The sequence below is a fragment of the Pleurodeles waltl genome, chromosome 8, assembly GCF_031143425.1.
Source record: "Pleurodeles waltl isolate 20211129_DDA chromosome 8, aPleWal1.hap1.20221129, whole genome shotgun sequence".
In the NCBI taxonomy this organism is placed as follows: domain Eukaryota; kingdom Metazoa; phylum Chordata; class Amphibia; order Caudata; family Salamandridae; genus Pleurodeles; species Pleurodeles waltl.
In genome coordinates, this window is record NC_090447.1 from 385,139,449 (window position 1) to 385,156,906 (window position 17,458).

Consider the following 17,458-nt stretch of genomic DNA (forward strand, 5'->3'; position numbering starts at 1 on the left):
CATGGTTTCTTCTCCAGGTTGATCTTGTCCCCGGGTACTTTATCCCCTGGGGCCAGGCCTAATTATTACCTTTTTGGGGGGAGGGGCCACATGGTCCCACCCCAAGAGCTGATCTCACCCCCGGGGAACCCATAGGCCAGAACCCAGCCTAAATATTTTTTATTTTGAGGAGGTGAGGGGCTCAGTAGCCCCAACCCCAAGGGTCAATCTCGGCCCAGGGACCCCATCCCCCAGGGCCCAGCCATGTGACCTGGGTGCCCTCCAGGACACCCAGTAGTAATGTTGGGGATCGTGGGGGGCGCCCATGGTCCCAGCTGGCTCCCCACCTCCTGTGGGAGCCAACATTGCTGTCACAGAGAAATCTGTGAGATCAATTGTTTTCTGTGCCTCCTTGCCTGCATTTCTGTGGGCAGGGAAACAGAGGAAACCTCTGCTCACAGCGAGGGAGAGCTGTTTGACAGCTCTCCCTCACTGCCAGCAAAGTGTTTGCTGTGACTTGACGGCAGCTGTCAAAGCTACCGCCAAGCCACAGCAAACAGCTATCTCCCGGGGTGGGCAATCAGGACATAGCAGGAGCTGGTCCTGGGGGGTGGCAATACCCAGGGTCATATGTGGTGCCTCTAGAGGGGGCTTCAATAAAAGAAGCCTCAGGAAGGTGGTGGTTCTCGGGGCTGGAGGGGGGCAGTTGCCCCTGCATTGATTTAAAATAAAGCCCTGAGGAGGTGATGGTTCCCCGGGCTGTGAGGCGGGGCCCGAGTGGCCCCCATTACAATTCATGAAAGCCCCGGGGAGGTGGTGGTCCCCGGGCCTACGGGCAGGCCAGGTGCCCCCTCTGCATTAAAAATAACAATCACCTGAGACTTGGCCCACTGGGGGGCTTTAGAATTAAGAAGAGCGGGAACCCGCTCTTCGGTTTTTTAATTTTTTTATCGGATCCACGGATCCGCTGTTACTCATCGTGAAAATTAAAAAGAAAATGCTTTTTAGCCCTGGGAGGGTCCCTTTGGGACCCCAGCACCAGAGCTAAGGGGTCAGGGCGTCCCTACCCTGGCCCCTTTTCTTTATTTCTAACTCATTTCTGGGTCTCAGCTGAAGCCAAGTCCCAACAAGGCTCCCAACACTTCCTTGTTGAAGTGCTGGCAGCCAATCAGAACTCAGCTCGAGATCAGGAGGTGTCGCAAGTCCTTTGCATCCCTAGATATCCAAATATGGATTTTTTTAAATTTCTTTAAAACTACTGAACAGATTTACACCAAATAACAAAAAGGCATCTTTCTAGACCAAGAACTACCTCTCTGCCAAATTTGGTGTAATTCCAACCAGTGATTCAGACGCTATCACTGTTCATAATCCCTATGGAAAAATGAATGGAGAAAACACATTTTGAGACCCCCCTCTTTTTCTTGGCCCTTTCTTAATGGATCACCCTGAAACTTTCCAGACAGCAGCCGAAGTGAGCATAAAAGTCTCTTCTACAATTTCATGAAGATTTGTTAACCGGCGATAAAGTAATTAGCAAAACAAAAACACAATGTGGGTCATTACAACATCGGCAGTAAATGCCGCTTACCGCCGCGCAGAAGACCGCCAACACACCGCCGCAGCAGCAGAATACCGCCACGGTCATTATGACCCACAGCTCGGAATCCGGCAAAATTTAGACACCTACACAAGTCCGTCACACCAAAGGTCAGTGATAAACTTGTGATAACAAAACCTCCACCGTCATGCCAACAGGAATACGCCCACACTATCACAACCCACAAATCCACGCGGCGGTCTTTGAACCGCGGTATTCCATTGGTGGTACACACTGCCGCGCTCAAAATACACACACTCTTACAAAACATATCCACATTGGACAAATCGAAATACACACACCTGATACACATACACACACCACTCCCACACACTCAATACAATATAAAACACACACCCACATCACCCACAAACCCCTATGACAAAAATTGCGACAGAAGGCCAGAGAGAGACACCACCAGAAACAACACTAGCATCCACAGGCACTCAACACCATCACTCACACAACATCCACGCACCTCACACAACACACCCCTAAATATCACCACACACATCACAACACACACCCCCCCACACATCACCCACACCACCCCATGGCACTGCAAAGACACCCCAGGTTTTCTGAGGAGGAGCTCAGGGTCAAAGTAGAGGAAATCATCAGGGTAGAGCCACAGCTATTCGGATCACAGGTGCAGCACACCACTATAGCTAGGAAGATGGAGCTATGGCACAGAATCGTGGACAGGGTCAACGCAGTGGGACAGCACCCAAGAACTAGGGATGACATCAGGAAGAGGTGGAATGACCTATGGGGCAAGGTATGTTCCGTGGTCTCAAGACACTAGATTCCGGTTCAGAGTACTGCCGGTGGACCCCCACCTCCTCCTCCAGAACTAACTACATGGGAGCAGCAAGTCTTGGCTATATTGCATCCTGAGGCCCTCGCAGGAGTAGCTGGAGGAATGGACTCTGGTAAGTCAAATCTTAACTACTTCATACCCCACCCTACCTGCATGCTATCACATACCCCCACCCTCGCCCTCACCCCCATCACTCCAACTCCTCACACATGTCCCACTATCACAAACCACACATCCCAAACCCAAGCCCTGCATGCAACACCAAAGCATGGACACCCATCACCAAGGCATGGCCACTGCACATACCCATACACCCCCCTAAACCATTATCACACAAGGTCCCACACAAGAATGCAAGCACTGGGGTACAGGGTCACCCACCCATTGCACACCATGGCACATACAGATGCACTAATCATGCCTTTACACCCCTGCAGGACCCGTACCGAACTCCACCGGACAGGAGGGTCCAGACATGTCCACTCCACCCACAGAAGAGGCCCACAGTGATGACAGCACCTCTGTCTAACTGAATCAAGATGACCAGCCCAGCCCATCTGGACCTCAGGACAGTCGGTTCCCCTCACACTGGCACGGGCCTCTACAGACCTTCCCCCCTCTGGAAACACCAGCACAGCACCCACCCAGCGGGCCCATACCTCTGTCCCCAGGACACGTCAAGCAGCAGTGTGTACACCACTACAGTGAACCCTTGCTAACCCACCACCCCAACAACACCAGGGACCTGGGGGCAGTGGTAGTGGGCACACGGTTCAGGGGACAGAGGCCCAGGAACACATGGGAACTGGGAGGGCTGCTGTGTGCCAGGGGGAGGACAGGCCCAAGGAACCCACTCTCCACAAGGCCTTCTCCAACATCATAGGAGCCTACCACCATTCCCAGGAGATGATGGCAACGGTACTGGCCAAGTTTCAGGAGACCCAGCGGATGCAGGAGGAACAGTATTTGGGGTTCAGGGAGGAACTCAAATCCATTAACACCACCTTGGTCACCATTGTAGGGGTGCTGAAGGAACTCGTCAACACCAGGAGGAACACTGTGGCACAACAAGGGGCCCCTGACACTAGCCTGGACGATGAACTGCCCACCACCTCCACCAGCGCTAGTGGAAAAGAGGCACCGCCACAGGACCACAACATCACCACCCCACCCCCTGCAGATGGAGAACCACCCCACAATCGTCCCTGAGATCCAGGACAAAGACAGAGAACAATACCAAGACCGCCGCCAAGAAATGAGACCACCCTTAATGTCATCCTTCTGTCCCACTTTGTCACCCAGTCCATACTCAAATTACCCTAGCTCCACTTCCTATGCCCCTTTGGACAATGCAGCTGTGAGACTAATAGACTGGACTCTGCCATGGACATTCCTCACCCATCACCCCTGACCAATTTACAACACCCTCCACTATTTTGCACTTAAATAAACACCCTTAAATCACAAAACAATCTGGAGTCAGGCTGTACTTTTGAAAATGTGTATTTGCAATAACTGTGGAAAAATGCTGTATCCAATGTATTGTCAACATATCTATGTCACACACCTCTAGTCCATGCGGAAACAAAGCAGATGTCACACAGTGGGACCCACATCTGTGAAATTGAAAGGGAAAGTGACAAATCAGGGTACATACACTTGGTGAAAGTGACAGACAGATGAGAGGTAGAAGAATTAAATCAGATGTAGCAGGCAGTGTTGTCTTCTTACCTGTGTCTCACTGGAAGTATTGCTGGATCACGATGTTCCTGTTGTCTATGTCCTCTTCTTCTGCCTCCTCTTCTTCACTGTCCACAGGCTCCACAGCTGCCACAACACCTCCATCTGGACCATGCTCCTACAGAAAAGGCACCTGTCGTCACAAAGCCAAGTTGTGCAGCATACAGCCGCCCACGATGATCTGGCACACCTTCTTTGGTGAGTAGAATAGGGAACCACCTGTCATATGGAGGCCCCTGAACCTGGCCTTCAGGAGGCCGAAGGTCTTTTCTATAATCCTCCTAGCTTGCCCATGGTCCTCATTATAGCATTCATCTGCCCTTGTCCTTGGATTCCTCACTGGGGTCAGTAGCCATGACAGGTTGGGGTAGCCAGAGTCACCTGCAAATGTCAAGGGACAACTGTTAGACACACACTAATTCTTAGGGACATTACCAGACCCAGACACCTAGTCACACTGTATTGGCTCCATGTCCTCACCTAATAGCCACACACGGTGCCTCTGGAGTTGCCCCATCACAAAAGGAATGCTGCTATTCTGCAGAATGTAAGCGTCATGCACTGAGCCAGGAAACTTGGCGTTCACATGGGAGATGTACTTGTCGGGCAAACACACCATCTGCACATTCATAGAATGGTAACTCTTCCGGTTTCTGTACACCTATTCACTCCTGCGGGGGGGGGGCAATGCCACATTTGTCCCATCAGTGGCAGCTATGATGTTGGGGATATGTCCCAGGGCGTAGAAGTCACCTTTCACTGTAAGCAAATCCTCCACCTGAGGGAACACGATGTAGCTGCACATGTGTTTCACCAGGGCAGACAACACTCTAGGCAACACGTTTGAGAACATAGGCTGGGACATCCCTGATGCTATGGCCACTGTTGTTTGAAAAGACCCACTTGCCAGGAAATGAAGTACTGACAGGACCTGCACTAGAGGGGGGATTCCTGTGGGATGGCGGATACGTGACATCAGGTCTGGCTCCAACTTGGCACACAGTTCCAGGATTGTGGTACGATCAAGTCTGTATGTGACAATTACATGTCGCTCCTCCATTGTCGACAGGTCCACCAGCGGTCTGTACACCGGAGGATGCCGCCATCTCCTCATCTGCCCCAGCGGACGTGCTCTATGGAGTAGAACAGCGAGCAGAGAGTCAACCAACACTGAGGTACGTAAACACAACTTTATATCATAATTCTTTTAAATCGATATATGCCAGTATTAGTGTTTATGCAAGGCCTAGATATGTGTGACGCAGTCAAAATTAATGCCATGTGGCCCCCTGAAATAGCTGCTGCCTGACCTGTAAGGTGGGACAAGGGGATATGAGGTAACTGCAATGGCGCTATACACCGTAGCGGTAGGGGGTCGAAGACCGCGGCGCAATCCTGCATTGGTTAACATTGGACCCTATGGGTTCCAGGAGCCAATGTCGATGTACGCCAGCAGTGACGGTACGCACCCCCTAGGACGTGACCGCCATTTTCTGTCTGTTCACTCACTTGATACCTGATCTTCGACAGGAGACGACCTACAATGCAAGTGCTGCTGTGACCTCAGTCTGGAAGAGACAATGGCTCATGTGTCTGGGGAAAGGGCCCCTGCCTTCAGCACGGAGGAGTTGGAGTAACTAGTGGTTGGGGTCCTCCCCCAGTACACGCTACTCTACGGTCCTCCAGACAAACATGTAAGTACACGGTGAGCATGCTGAATGGGCAATGCCTGTGTGGAGTGGTGTGGATGAAAGATGGGGGGGGGAATGAGGCGTGCATGAAACGACAGTGAGTGCATGTGCTTCATGGCAAGGGTAGGAATGCGGGCCAATGACTGTGACAGTGCGGACGGCTATATCTTCTCCTTTTCCCCTGTACTATTCTTTTAGGTCATCACCCACTAGAAGAAGGATATTTGGAGTGCCATCGCCAAGGAGGTCCGCACCCTGGGGGTCCACCACAGATGGAGCACTCACTGCCGTAAAAGATGGGAGGACATTCACCGCTGGAGGAAGAAGACAGCAGAGGCCCAGCTGGGGATGGCCTCCCAATGTGGGAGGGATGCCCGTCGCACCATGACCCCCCTGATGTTCGGGATCCTGGCGGTGGCGTATCCGGAGTTGGATGGGCGCTTGAGGGCATCACCGCAGCCAAAAAGGGGTGAGTACATTCTCATTCTGCTGAGTCAGCGCGCAATGGAGGTGTCTGGGTGGGGGAGGTGGGCTGTGGGTTCCCCTAGGCCAGGGCCAGTTTAGTAGGCAAGGTCCCTTCTTATGTGGCACCCCACCCCACCTGGGTTCAGAGGCAACTACACCTAGTCAGGCTCCTGTAACTTCCATGTGTGCAGCAATCGGGCATAGGCCTTGTACCCCATGTCCCTGTGATTAATGAGGGAACTCAAGGTGCGCGGCGTAGTGCAGGGGGCTTCTGTGTCTGTAGTGTCCGCCAACGGTAGCGGTATTGCATGCACTGAACATGTCTTTCTTCTGTCTTCCCCCTCCTTTTTGTGGTCTCCCTGTTCTTGTGTGCATTAGCATCATCAGGCAGAGGAGCAGTGGCACCGGAGCAGGAGGGCACTTCATCCCACATGGCCCTGGAGGGCGACACAACGGAGTCAGAAGCCACCAGTGGGACGCAGGAGCTAAAACCAGCGACACGGCTCCTCCTCTGATGGGAGCTCCCTTGCAGTGGTGGGCCCCTCTGTGCCCCCTGCATCTACAGGTACAGCCGCCACCTCCCCTACCAGCACCGCCCTCCCAGCAGCCCCTCAGCGTGTGCCCCATGGCCGCTCACCCAGGAGGGTGGGCATCTCCTTCGCCCCAGGCACCTCAGCCCCTGCCCCTGTCAGCCCTGCTGTCCTCAGTGAGGATGCCATTGACCTCCTCAGGTCCCTCACTATTGGCCAGTCTACCATTTTGAATGCCATCCAGGGTGTAGAGAGGCATTTGCAACAGACCAATGCATACCTGGTGGGTATTCATTCTGGTCAGGCAGCCCAACAGCAAGCTTTTCAGAATCTGGCCTCAGCACTGATGGCAGCCAGTGTCTCTGTGTCCAGCCTCCCCCCTCCAACTTCCTCCACCCAGACCCAAACCCCTGTACCTCAGCCTATCCCAAGCACACCATCAGACCAGCATGCACACACCTCAACACACAAGGGAAGCTCAGGCAAACATAAGCACCACACATCCCACAGCACTCACGCCAGCATCATACACATGCAGACATAGCAACATCCACTGCCTCCACTGTGTCCCCCTCCTCCTTGTCTCCCTCCTCCCTCCCAGTCTCGTCTCCACTCACACCTGCATGCACAACAGCTTCATCCACTATGTCCATCACCAGCACACCCACAACCACACCCCGCTCACTTGCACTCACCACCCCACTACCATTCACACATCCCCTGTGTCCTCTCCCAGTGTGTCTGTGAGCCCACCTCCCAAAGTACACAAACGCAGACACACACCCACCCAACAGCCATCCACCTCACGACAGCCTCCAGCCCATGCACCTTCACCCAAAGTCAGCAAACGTACACCTCCTACAACCACTACCTCTTCCTCCACTCCCAAACCCCCTCCATCTACCCGTCCCAGTGTGTCCCAAAAACTTTTCCTGTCCAACCTTGACCTCTTCCCTCACCTCCCCCACCCCTTCAGTCCCCTAGGGCCTGCCTTTCCAGGTCCCAATCCAGCACCTCAGCCACAACATCTGGGGGAACAGTGGTGCCAGTAGTAACCAGCTTCTGGAGTGCGCCAGGCAGCAGGGCAGCCAGTGTGCCAAGGAGCCAGACCACGGACAGTCCCCCACCTCAAAAGCACAAAAAGTTGGCCAGTGCCCGGCGGGAGAGAGGCAAAACATCTACCACCAAAGCCTCTCCCAGGAGTACAGTTGGGAGTGGGAAGACAGCTGTGCCACCATCCAAGGTGGGGAAGGGGCACAGAAATACAGGCAAGTCGCCGAAAACCTGCACGGCAGACAAGACCTCCAACAGCACCGCTCAACAGGACACCGCCGCCACAAGCACCACTGAACAGGACACCGCCGCCACCAGCTCCGCTGAACAGGACACCGCTGCCACCAGCACCGCTGCCAAGGACAGCGCCACCACAAGCAGCCATGCCAAGGACACCGCCGCCACAAGCACCGCTGCCAAGGACACCGCCGCCACCAGCACCGCTGAACAGGACACCGCAGACACAAGCACAGCTGAACAGGACATCGCCGCCACAAGCACCACTGCCAAGGACACCACCGCCACCAGCACCGCTGAACACGACACCGCCGCCACAAGCACCACTGAACAGGACACCACCGCCACAAGCACCGCTGCCAAGGACACCGCCACCACCAGCACCGCTGAACAGGACACTGCCGCCACAAGCACTGCAGGTCAATGAGCACCAAAAGCTCTGGCACTACTGACGTCGCCACAAGCAGGATGAAGCACTCTGGGCACAAAGCCCCCTCCAGAACCAGTGGAGTATCACATCCACTACCTCAGTCCTTGGCAGGATGAAGCACTCTGGGCACCAAGCCCCCTCCAGAACCACTGAAGTATCACATCCACTACCTAAGTCCTTGGGAGGACGAAGCATTCTGGGCACAAAGCCCCCTCCAGAACCAGTGGAGAAAGACATCCACTTGTGAGACTGTGGCTTTGCACTCCCTATGATGCAGCAGTGGACAAAACACCCACTTGAGAGACTTGAGAGACTGTGGCTTTGCACTCCCCAGGATGCAGCAGTGGGCAAACCACCCACTGTAAAGACTTGTGAGACTGTGGCTTTGCACTCCCCAGGATACAGCAGTGGGCAAACCACCCACTTGAGAGACTTGTGAGACTGTGGCTTTGCACACCCCAGGATAAAGCAGTGGGCAAACCACCCACTTGAGAGACTTGTGAGACTGTGGCTTTGCACACCCCAGGATAAAGCAGTGGGCAAACCACCCACTGTAAAGACTTGTGAGACTGTGGCTTTGCACTCCCTAGGATGCAGCAGTGGGCAAACCACCCACTTGAGAGACTTGTGAGACTGTGCCTTTGCACTCCCCAGGATAAAGCAGTGGGCAAACCACCCACTGTAAAGTCTTGTGAGACTGTGGCTTTGCACTCCCCAGGATGCAGCAGTGGGCAAACCACCCACTTGAGAGACTTGTGAGACTGTGGCTTTGCACTTCCCTGGATGCAGCAGTGGGCAACCCACCCACTGTAAAGACTTGTGAGACTGTGGCTTTGCACTCCCCAGGATACATCAATGGGCATGGAGCCCCCTCGTGGATCTGGCGTCGTGCACTCATCCGGCTGAGGTGCCCCCCCCTCCCTTCCCCCTGAGGTGCCTGTTGTATTTCTATCTGATGCCCCTGCAGTGTTCTCTCTGTTTTGATCGGGTATTGAGTGTGGGCCTCGCCAATGCATTTTGGGCCCAGTGGTCCACAGACTTTAATGGTGGAATACCTTGGACTTTTATTCTTGGTGTATATATTTGTTTATAGTGTAAATATATATATATTTTTTTTTTATTACTGTATTTTAATAGATTACAAACATTAAACTCATTTCTTTTTGTCCTTGCATTCTTCCAGGAGGGGTTGGGGGTTGTAAATGTAATGTATCAACATGTACTTGTGTGTGTGTTGTAGTGGGTGAGGGTGGGGGGGGGAGTGTTGCCTGTTGCGTGTGTGTGTCACTCTTTTTTCCCTCCCCCTCCCCTGTGTCATAGGTGCAGTACTCACCGTGGTCTTCGCCGCCGTCTTTGATGTTCTTGGTAGAGGAGCAGGAAGACAAAGGCAGGGAGTATCTGGAGCTCGGGTTCCATGGCGTCCTGGTTCCTCGTGGGGTGTGTAGAGGTGAGCGTTTTCCCTTCAAGTCCTGTTTCCTCCGTGTTTTTGTTTGCGGTGAATCTGCCCGGAAAAGGTGGCGGATTGGACTGTTGTAATACAATGGGCGGTACTTTGTCTTCCGCCTGACTGTTGGCGGTGACCGCCGCGGTGTTTGTTTGTACTGCCGTGGCGGTCGGAGTGTTAAAGTGGCTGTCTATGTTGGCGGTTTCCGCCACGGTCGTAATTCAATTTTTTTTTTACTGCCGGCCTGATGGCGGTTTTTTACCGCCGATTTAACACCGACCGCCAGGGTTGTAATGACCACCTATAAATCTATATATATATATATATATTTTTTTTTTTAAACAAAGCCATTTCAGGGCTAGAGTGATGCATAAATTATGCAAAAAAGAAAAGAGAACTCTGGGTAGTTCCCAAGTTTAGGTGGAGAACAGCTCCAGTAAGGAGCACCCTGCAACACCAGCGACACTCTAGATTTGCTCACCTGAAATGTCTCTTTATGTAGCAACATTTTAAGCATAGGATCAACACAGTGCTATCCACGTTGAGCTAGACAGGGACAAAGGTGGTCATTACAACATTGGCGGTAAAAGGCGCTTACCGCCGTGCAGAAGACCGTCAATACACAGCCGCGGCCGCGGAATACCGCCACAGCTATTATGACCCACATCTTGGAATCCGCCGAAATTCAGACACCCACACAAGTCCGCCACACCAAAGGTCAGTGTTAAACTGGCGAAAACAAAACCTCCACCTCCATGCCAACAGAAACACAGCCATGCTATTACGACACACGAATCCACGCGGCGGTCTTTCAAACGCGGTATTCCATTGGCGGTACACACCGCCGCGCTCAAAATACACACACATCTCCAAAACACTGCCACATTGGACAATTCAAAATACACACACCTGATACACATACAAACACCACTCCCACACACCCAATACAATATAAAACACACACCCACATCACCCACAAACCCCTATGACCAAAAATCAGAGACGAAGGCCAGAGAGATAGCACAGATAAGACAATCCCACCACACAGAGGCACACCACACCATCACCCACACTACTCCCACACACAAAACACCACACACCACCACACATCACCACACACATCAACACATACACCACCCCACACATCACCCACACCACCCCATGTCACGCCAAAGACACACCCGCTTTTCCGAGGAGGAGCTCCGGGTCATGGTGGAGGAAATCCTACGTGTAGAGCCACAGCTATTTGGCTCACAGGTGCAGCATACATCCATAACCAGGAAGATGGAGTTATGGGGCAGAATAGTCGACAGGGTCAATACTGTGGGACAGCATCCAAGAAATCGGGAGGACATCAGGAAGAGGTGGAACGACCTACGGGGGAAGGTGCGTTCTGTGTTCTCCAGGCACAACATTGCGGTTACGCGGACTGGCGGCGGCCCCCACCTCCTCCCCCACAACTAACAACATGGGAGGAGCAAGTCTTGACCATCATGCATCCAGAGGGACTCGGAGGAGTCGGTGGAGGAATGGACACTGGTAAGTCAATTCTTAACTTTCATATCCCCCACCCTACCTGCATGCTATCACACACCCCCACCCTCACCCCCTCCCCTATCACTCCAAATCCTCACTAATGTACTCATAACACAAACCACCCATACCAACACCAAGCCCTGCATGACACAACTAAGCATGGACACCCATCACTAAAGCGTGCTCACTGCACATACCCAGAACACCCCCCCAACCATCATCACACAAGCCCCCACACAGGAATGCTAGCACTGGGGTACACGGTGAGCCACCAATTGCACACCATGACACACACACATGCAATAATCATGCCCTTATGCCCCTGCAGGATCACGAAGGACCGTCACCACTCCGGAGGGTCCAGACAACTCCACTCCACCCAGAGAAGAGGCCCACAGTGACAATAGCAGCTCTGCCCTACTGGATCCTGATGACCAGCCCGGTCCATCGTGGGCCTCGGGACAGTCGGTTCCCCTTGCACAGGCACTGCCCAACACTGACCTTCCACCCTGTGGTAACACCAGCACAGCACCCACCCAGAGGGCCCAAACCTCCGTACCCAGGACAGGTCAATCAGCGGTGTGTCCACCACTACAGGGAACCCAGGAAAACCCACCACCCCAACAACAACAGGGACGTGGGGGCAGTGGTAGTGTGTACACAGTCCAGGGGACGGAGGCACAGGAACACAGGGGAACTGGGAGGGCTGCTGTGCGACAGGGGGTAGACAGGCCAAGGGAACTCACTCTCCACGAGGTCCTCTCCTCCATCATGGGAGCATACCACCACTCCCAGGAGACGATGGCGACAGTACTGGTCAAGTTTCAGGAGACCCAGCGTCTGCAGGAGGACCAGTATTTGGGGTTCAGGGAGGAGCTCAGGACCATCAGCTCCACCTTGGGCACCATCGTAGGGGTGCTGAAGGACATACAGCAGACCTTGAGGGACACCGTGGCACTCCAAGGGGCCCCTGACACTAGCCAGGACGATGAGCTGCCCACCACCTCCGCCGGCGCTAGTGGACAGGACACCCCGCCACAGGACCACCACACCAGCACCCCACCCCCTGCAGACGGACAACCACCACGCAAGCGGGCCCTGAGATCCAGGAACAGAAAAGAGCAAGATGGCAAAACCCCCGCCAGGAAATGAGACCACCCTGATTGTCCTCCCACTGTCCCACTTTGTTACCCTGTCCATACTTAAACTGCCCCAGCTCCACTTCCTATGCCCAGATGGGCAGTGTACCTGTGAGACTAATAGATTGGACTCTGCCATGGACATTCCTCCGCCATCACCCATCACCATTTTACAACGCCCTCCATTTTTGAGCACTTCAATAAACACCCTTGAACCACAAAACAATCTGGAGTCAGTCTATGATTTGGTAATATGTATTATCAATGACAGTGAAAAAAAGCATTTCTACTTGTAAAGGCAATATACCTATGTCACACATCACAAGTCCTTGAAGGATGCATGCAGATGACACACGTTGGTATCCACACCTGTGAAACCGTAGTGGAAAGGAACAACTCAGTTACCAAATAATGCTATGAAATTACACACTGGATAGAGGAAGACGTGTGACAGTGAATCTAATGGTAAAAATGAAAATGTTCTCACCTGTGTATCACTGGAAATATTGCTGTATGACTGACTCCCTGTTGTCGTTGTCTTCTTCCTCAGCTTCCTCCTCATCACTGTCCACAGGCTCCACTGGCTCCACAGCTGCCACAACACCGTCATCTGGACCATCCTCCTGCAGAAAAGGCACCTGGCGTCGCAATGCAAGATTGTGAAGCATCAAGCAGGCGATGATGATCTGGCACACCTTCCTCGGTGAGTAGAATAGGGAACCACCTGTCATATGGAGGCACCTGAACCTGGCCTTCAGGAGTCCGAAGGTGCGTTCGATCACCCTCCTAGTCCGCCCATGGGCCTCATTGTACCGTTCCTCTGCCCAGGTCCTGGGATTCCTCACTGGGGTCAATAGCCAGGACAGGTTGGGGTAACCAGAGTCCCCTAATAGTCACACGAGTTGACCCATCATATCAGGGATGCTGCTATTCCGCAGGATGTAGGCGTCATGCACTGAGCCAGGGGACATAGCATTAACCTGGGAGATGTACTTATCTGCCAAACAGACCATCTGTACATTCATAGAATGATAACTCTTCCTGTTCCTGTACACCTGTTCACTCCTGTGGGGGGGGGGGACCAGGGCTACATGGGTCCCTTCAATAGCACCTATGATGTTGGGGATATGTCCAAGGGCATAGAAGTCACCTTTCACTGTTGCCAAATCTTCCACCTCAGGGAAAATGATGTATCTCCTTACGTGTTTCAGCAGGGCAGACAATACTCTGGACAGCACGTTGGAAAACATAGGCTGGGACATCCCTGATGCCATGGCCACTGTTGTCTGAAAAGACCCACTTGCAAGGAAATGGAGCACTGACAGCACCTGCACGTCAGGGGGGATTCCAGTGGGATGGCAGATTGGTGACATCAGGTCTGGCTCCAACTGGGTACATAGTTCCTGGATTGTGGCACGGTCAAACCGGTAGGTGACGATTACATGTCGCTCCTCCATTGTCAATAGGTCCACCAGCGGTCGGTACACCGGAGGATTCCGCCATCTTCTCAAATGTCCCAGCAGACGGCGCCTAGGAAGGACAACAGCGACGACCGAGTAAATTTTTAGCAAGGTATGTACCCACAGTTACACAGAAGACGACACCAAACACAAAACCCTTCCTGCATGTGTGTTGAATGTAGGCCTAGCTATGTGTGAAGCAGAAGTAAATGAAGCCATGTGGGCCCCTGAAATGGCGGCTGCCTGACCTCTACACTGGGACAATGGGATTGTGGGGTAACTGTGTTGGCGTTGCACACCGTCGCGGTAGGCAGTCGTACACCGCGGCGCAATGCTGCATTGGTTAACATCGGACCCTATGGGTCCCGGAGCAAATGAACAAGTGTGCCGGCAGGGATGATACGCACCGCCGCGGACGTCACCGCCATTTTCTATCTGTTCAATCACTAGATACCTGACCTTCGACAGGAGAGGACCTACACTGCAAGTGCTGCTGTGACCTCGGTCTGGAAGCGACGATGGCTGCTGCGTCTGGGGAAAGGGCCCCTGCCTTCACTGCTCAGGAGTTGGAGAAACTAGTAGACGGGGTCCTCCCCCAGTACACACTACTCTACGGTCCTCCAGACCAACAGGTAAGTACACAGGGAGCGCGTTGTATGGGCTAGGCCTGGGTGGAGAGGGCTGGTTGTAAGAGGGAAGGGGGCAGAGTTCAGGGAACATGATTGCATGTGGCAAATTGCAAGGGTAGGGAGGGGGGACACTTACATCTACGGTGCAGTTGGTAATGGCTTCTCTTCTTCCCTTGTGCATGTCATGTAGGTCAGCGCCCACCAGAAGAAGGACATTTGGCGTGCCATCGTCAAGGATGTCCGGACCCAGGGGGCCCACCAGAGACGGGGCACCCACTGCCGGAAGAGATGGGAGGACATTCGCCGCTGCAGCAAGAAGATGGCAGAGGCTCAGCTGGGGATTGCCTCCCAACGTGGGAGGGGTGCCCATCGCACCATGACCCCCCTGATGTTCCGGATCCTGGCGGTGGCCTACCCTGAGTTGGATGGGCGCTTGAGGGCATCACAGCTGACACAAGGGGGTGAGTACAACCTCATTCTGAGGAATTTGCGTGCAGTGGAGGGGTCTGGGTGGGGGAGGAGGCCTGTGGGTTTACCTAGGCCAGGCAGAAATACGTAGACTGGGCCCCTCTGTAATGCAGGCCATGTGGCACTCTACCCCACTGCAGTATAGTGCAGGTATAGATGCCCCTGTGACATCCATGTGTGCAGATGTCCACCATAGCCATGTAGGCCACATCCCAGGAATTGCATCTGCAGAGGCCAGGATCACGGCGTAGTGCAGGGGGCAGCTGTGTCTGTATTGTCCACCAACGATAGCGGTATGCCATGCACTCAACCTGTTCTTCTTCTGTCCCCCCCCCCTTTTTGTGCTTTCCCTGTTCTTATGTGCATCAGCATCATCAGGCGGAGGTACAGTGGCACCGGAGCACAAGGGAGCTGCATCCCACATCCCATGGAGGGCCACAACAAGGACTCAGAAAGCACCAGTGGGACGGAGGGCGAGTGGAGCTTCACGTCGGCCACCGGATCACCAACCAGCGGCATGGACTCGGCCGCCGATGGGAGCTCCCTTGTGGTGGTGGCACCATCTGTGCACCCCACTTCTACAGGTACAGCCGCCACCACCCCTACCAGCACCGCCCTCCAAGCAGCCCCTCAGCGTTCGCCCCGTGCCCGCTCACCCATAGGGTGGGCATCACCTTCGCACCAGGCACCTCAGGCCCTGCCCCAGTCACCCCTGCTGCCCTCAGTGAGGGGGCCATTGACCTCCTCAGGTCACTCACTGTTGGGCAGTCTACCATTGTGAATGCCATCCAGGGTGTAGAAAGAGAGTTGCACCACGGTAATGCATTCCTGGAGGGCATTCATTCTGGTCAGGCTGTCCTTCAGCGAACCCTGCAATCTCTGGCCTCAGCACTGATGGCAGCCATTGTCCCTGTGTCTAGCCTCCCCCCTCACCCTCCTCCACCCAGACCCAATCCCTTGTACCCCAGCCCATCCCAAGCACACCTACAGACCAGCATGCACACAGGTCAACACCCAATGGAAGCTCTGGCAAACATAAGCACCACACAACCCACAGGCACTCAAACAAGCATCACACACATGCAGACACACCAACACACACTGCCTCCACTGTGTCCCCCTCCTTGTCGTCTGCCTCCTCCCTCCCAGTGTCGTCTACACTCTCCCCTGCATGCACTACATCTACAGGCACCAGGAATCGTACCAGGACACCCAGCACCACAACCCGCGCACCTGCACTCACCACCTCCACTCACATTTACACGTCCCCTGTGTCCTCTCCCAGTGTGTCTGTGAAGCCCCCACCCAAAGTACACAAACACCGGCAACCACACACCCAACATCCATCCACCTCACGACAGCCTCCAGTACCTGCACCTGCACCTACACCCAAAACACCTAAAGTGACACCTCCTACAACCAACTCCTCTTCCTCCACTCCCAGACTCCCTCCAACTACCCATCCCAGTGTTCGTCAGAAACTGTCCCTCTGCAATATTGACCTTTTTGCCCCCACCCCCCCTCCAATTCATCAGTCCCATCGTAGCGCCTCAGCCAAAAAGCCTCCAGTACCAGTGGTGCCTGTTCAAGGTGTGTGGAGTGCACCGGCCACCAGGGCAGGCAGTGTGACCCAGAGCCAAGGCACTGGCAGCCCACCCCCTGTAAAGGTTCTGAAATTGGAAAGTGGCCGACGGGACCGTGTGAAGACTCCTGGAGGCAAAACAACTCACAGGGGTTCCAAGGGGATTGCAGAGGCAGCTGTGACTCCTCCAAAGGTGGGTAAGGGCCAGAGGAAGTCTGCACAGCCTGGTGTGAGCATCACAGCGGAGAAGGGCGGTATCCTTCCCGGCAGTCGGGACGCCACCGCCAGCACCGTTGTTACTGTTCCGGAGACCACCGCCCCACACCGGAGTCATAGCCCAGGAGGGCCCATGTATCGTCACTGGTCAGGAGACCGCCGCCACCGCCGGAGTCATAGCCCAGGAGGGCCCAAGTATCGTCACTGGTCAGGAGACCACCGCCACCGCCGGAGTCATAGCCCAGGAGGGTCCAAGTATCATCACTGGTCAGGAGACCACTGCCGGAGTCATAGCCCAGGAGGGCCCAAGTATCGTCACTGGTCAGGAGACCACCGCCGGAGCCATAGCCCAGGAGGGCCCAAGTATCGTCACTGGTCAGGAGACCACCGCCGGAGTCATAGCCCAGGAGGGCCCAAGTATCGTCACTGGTCAGGAGAC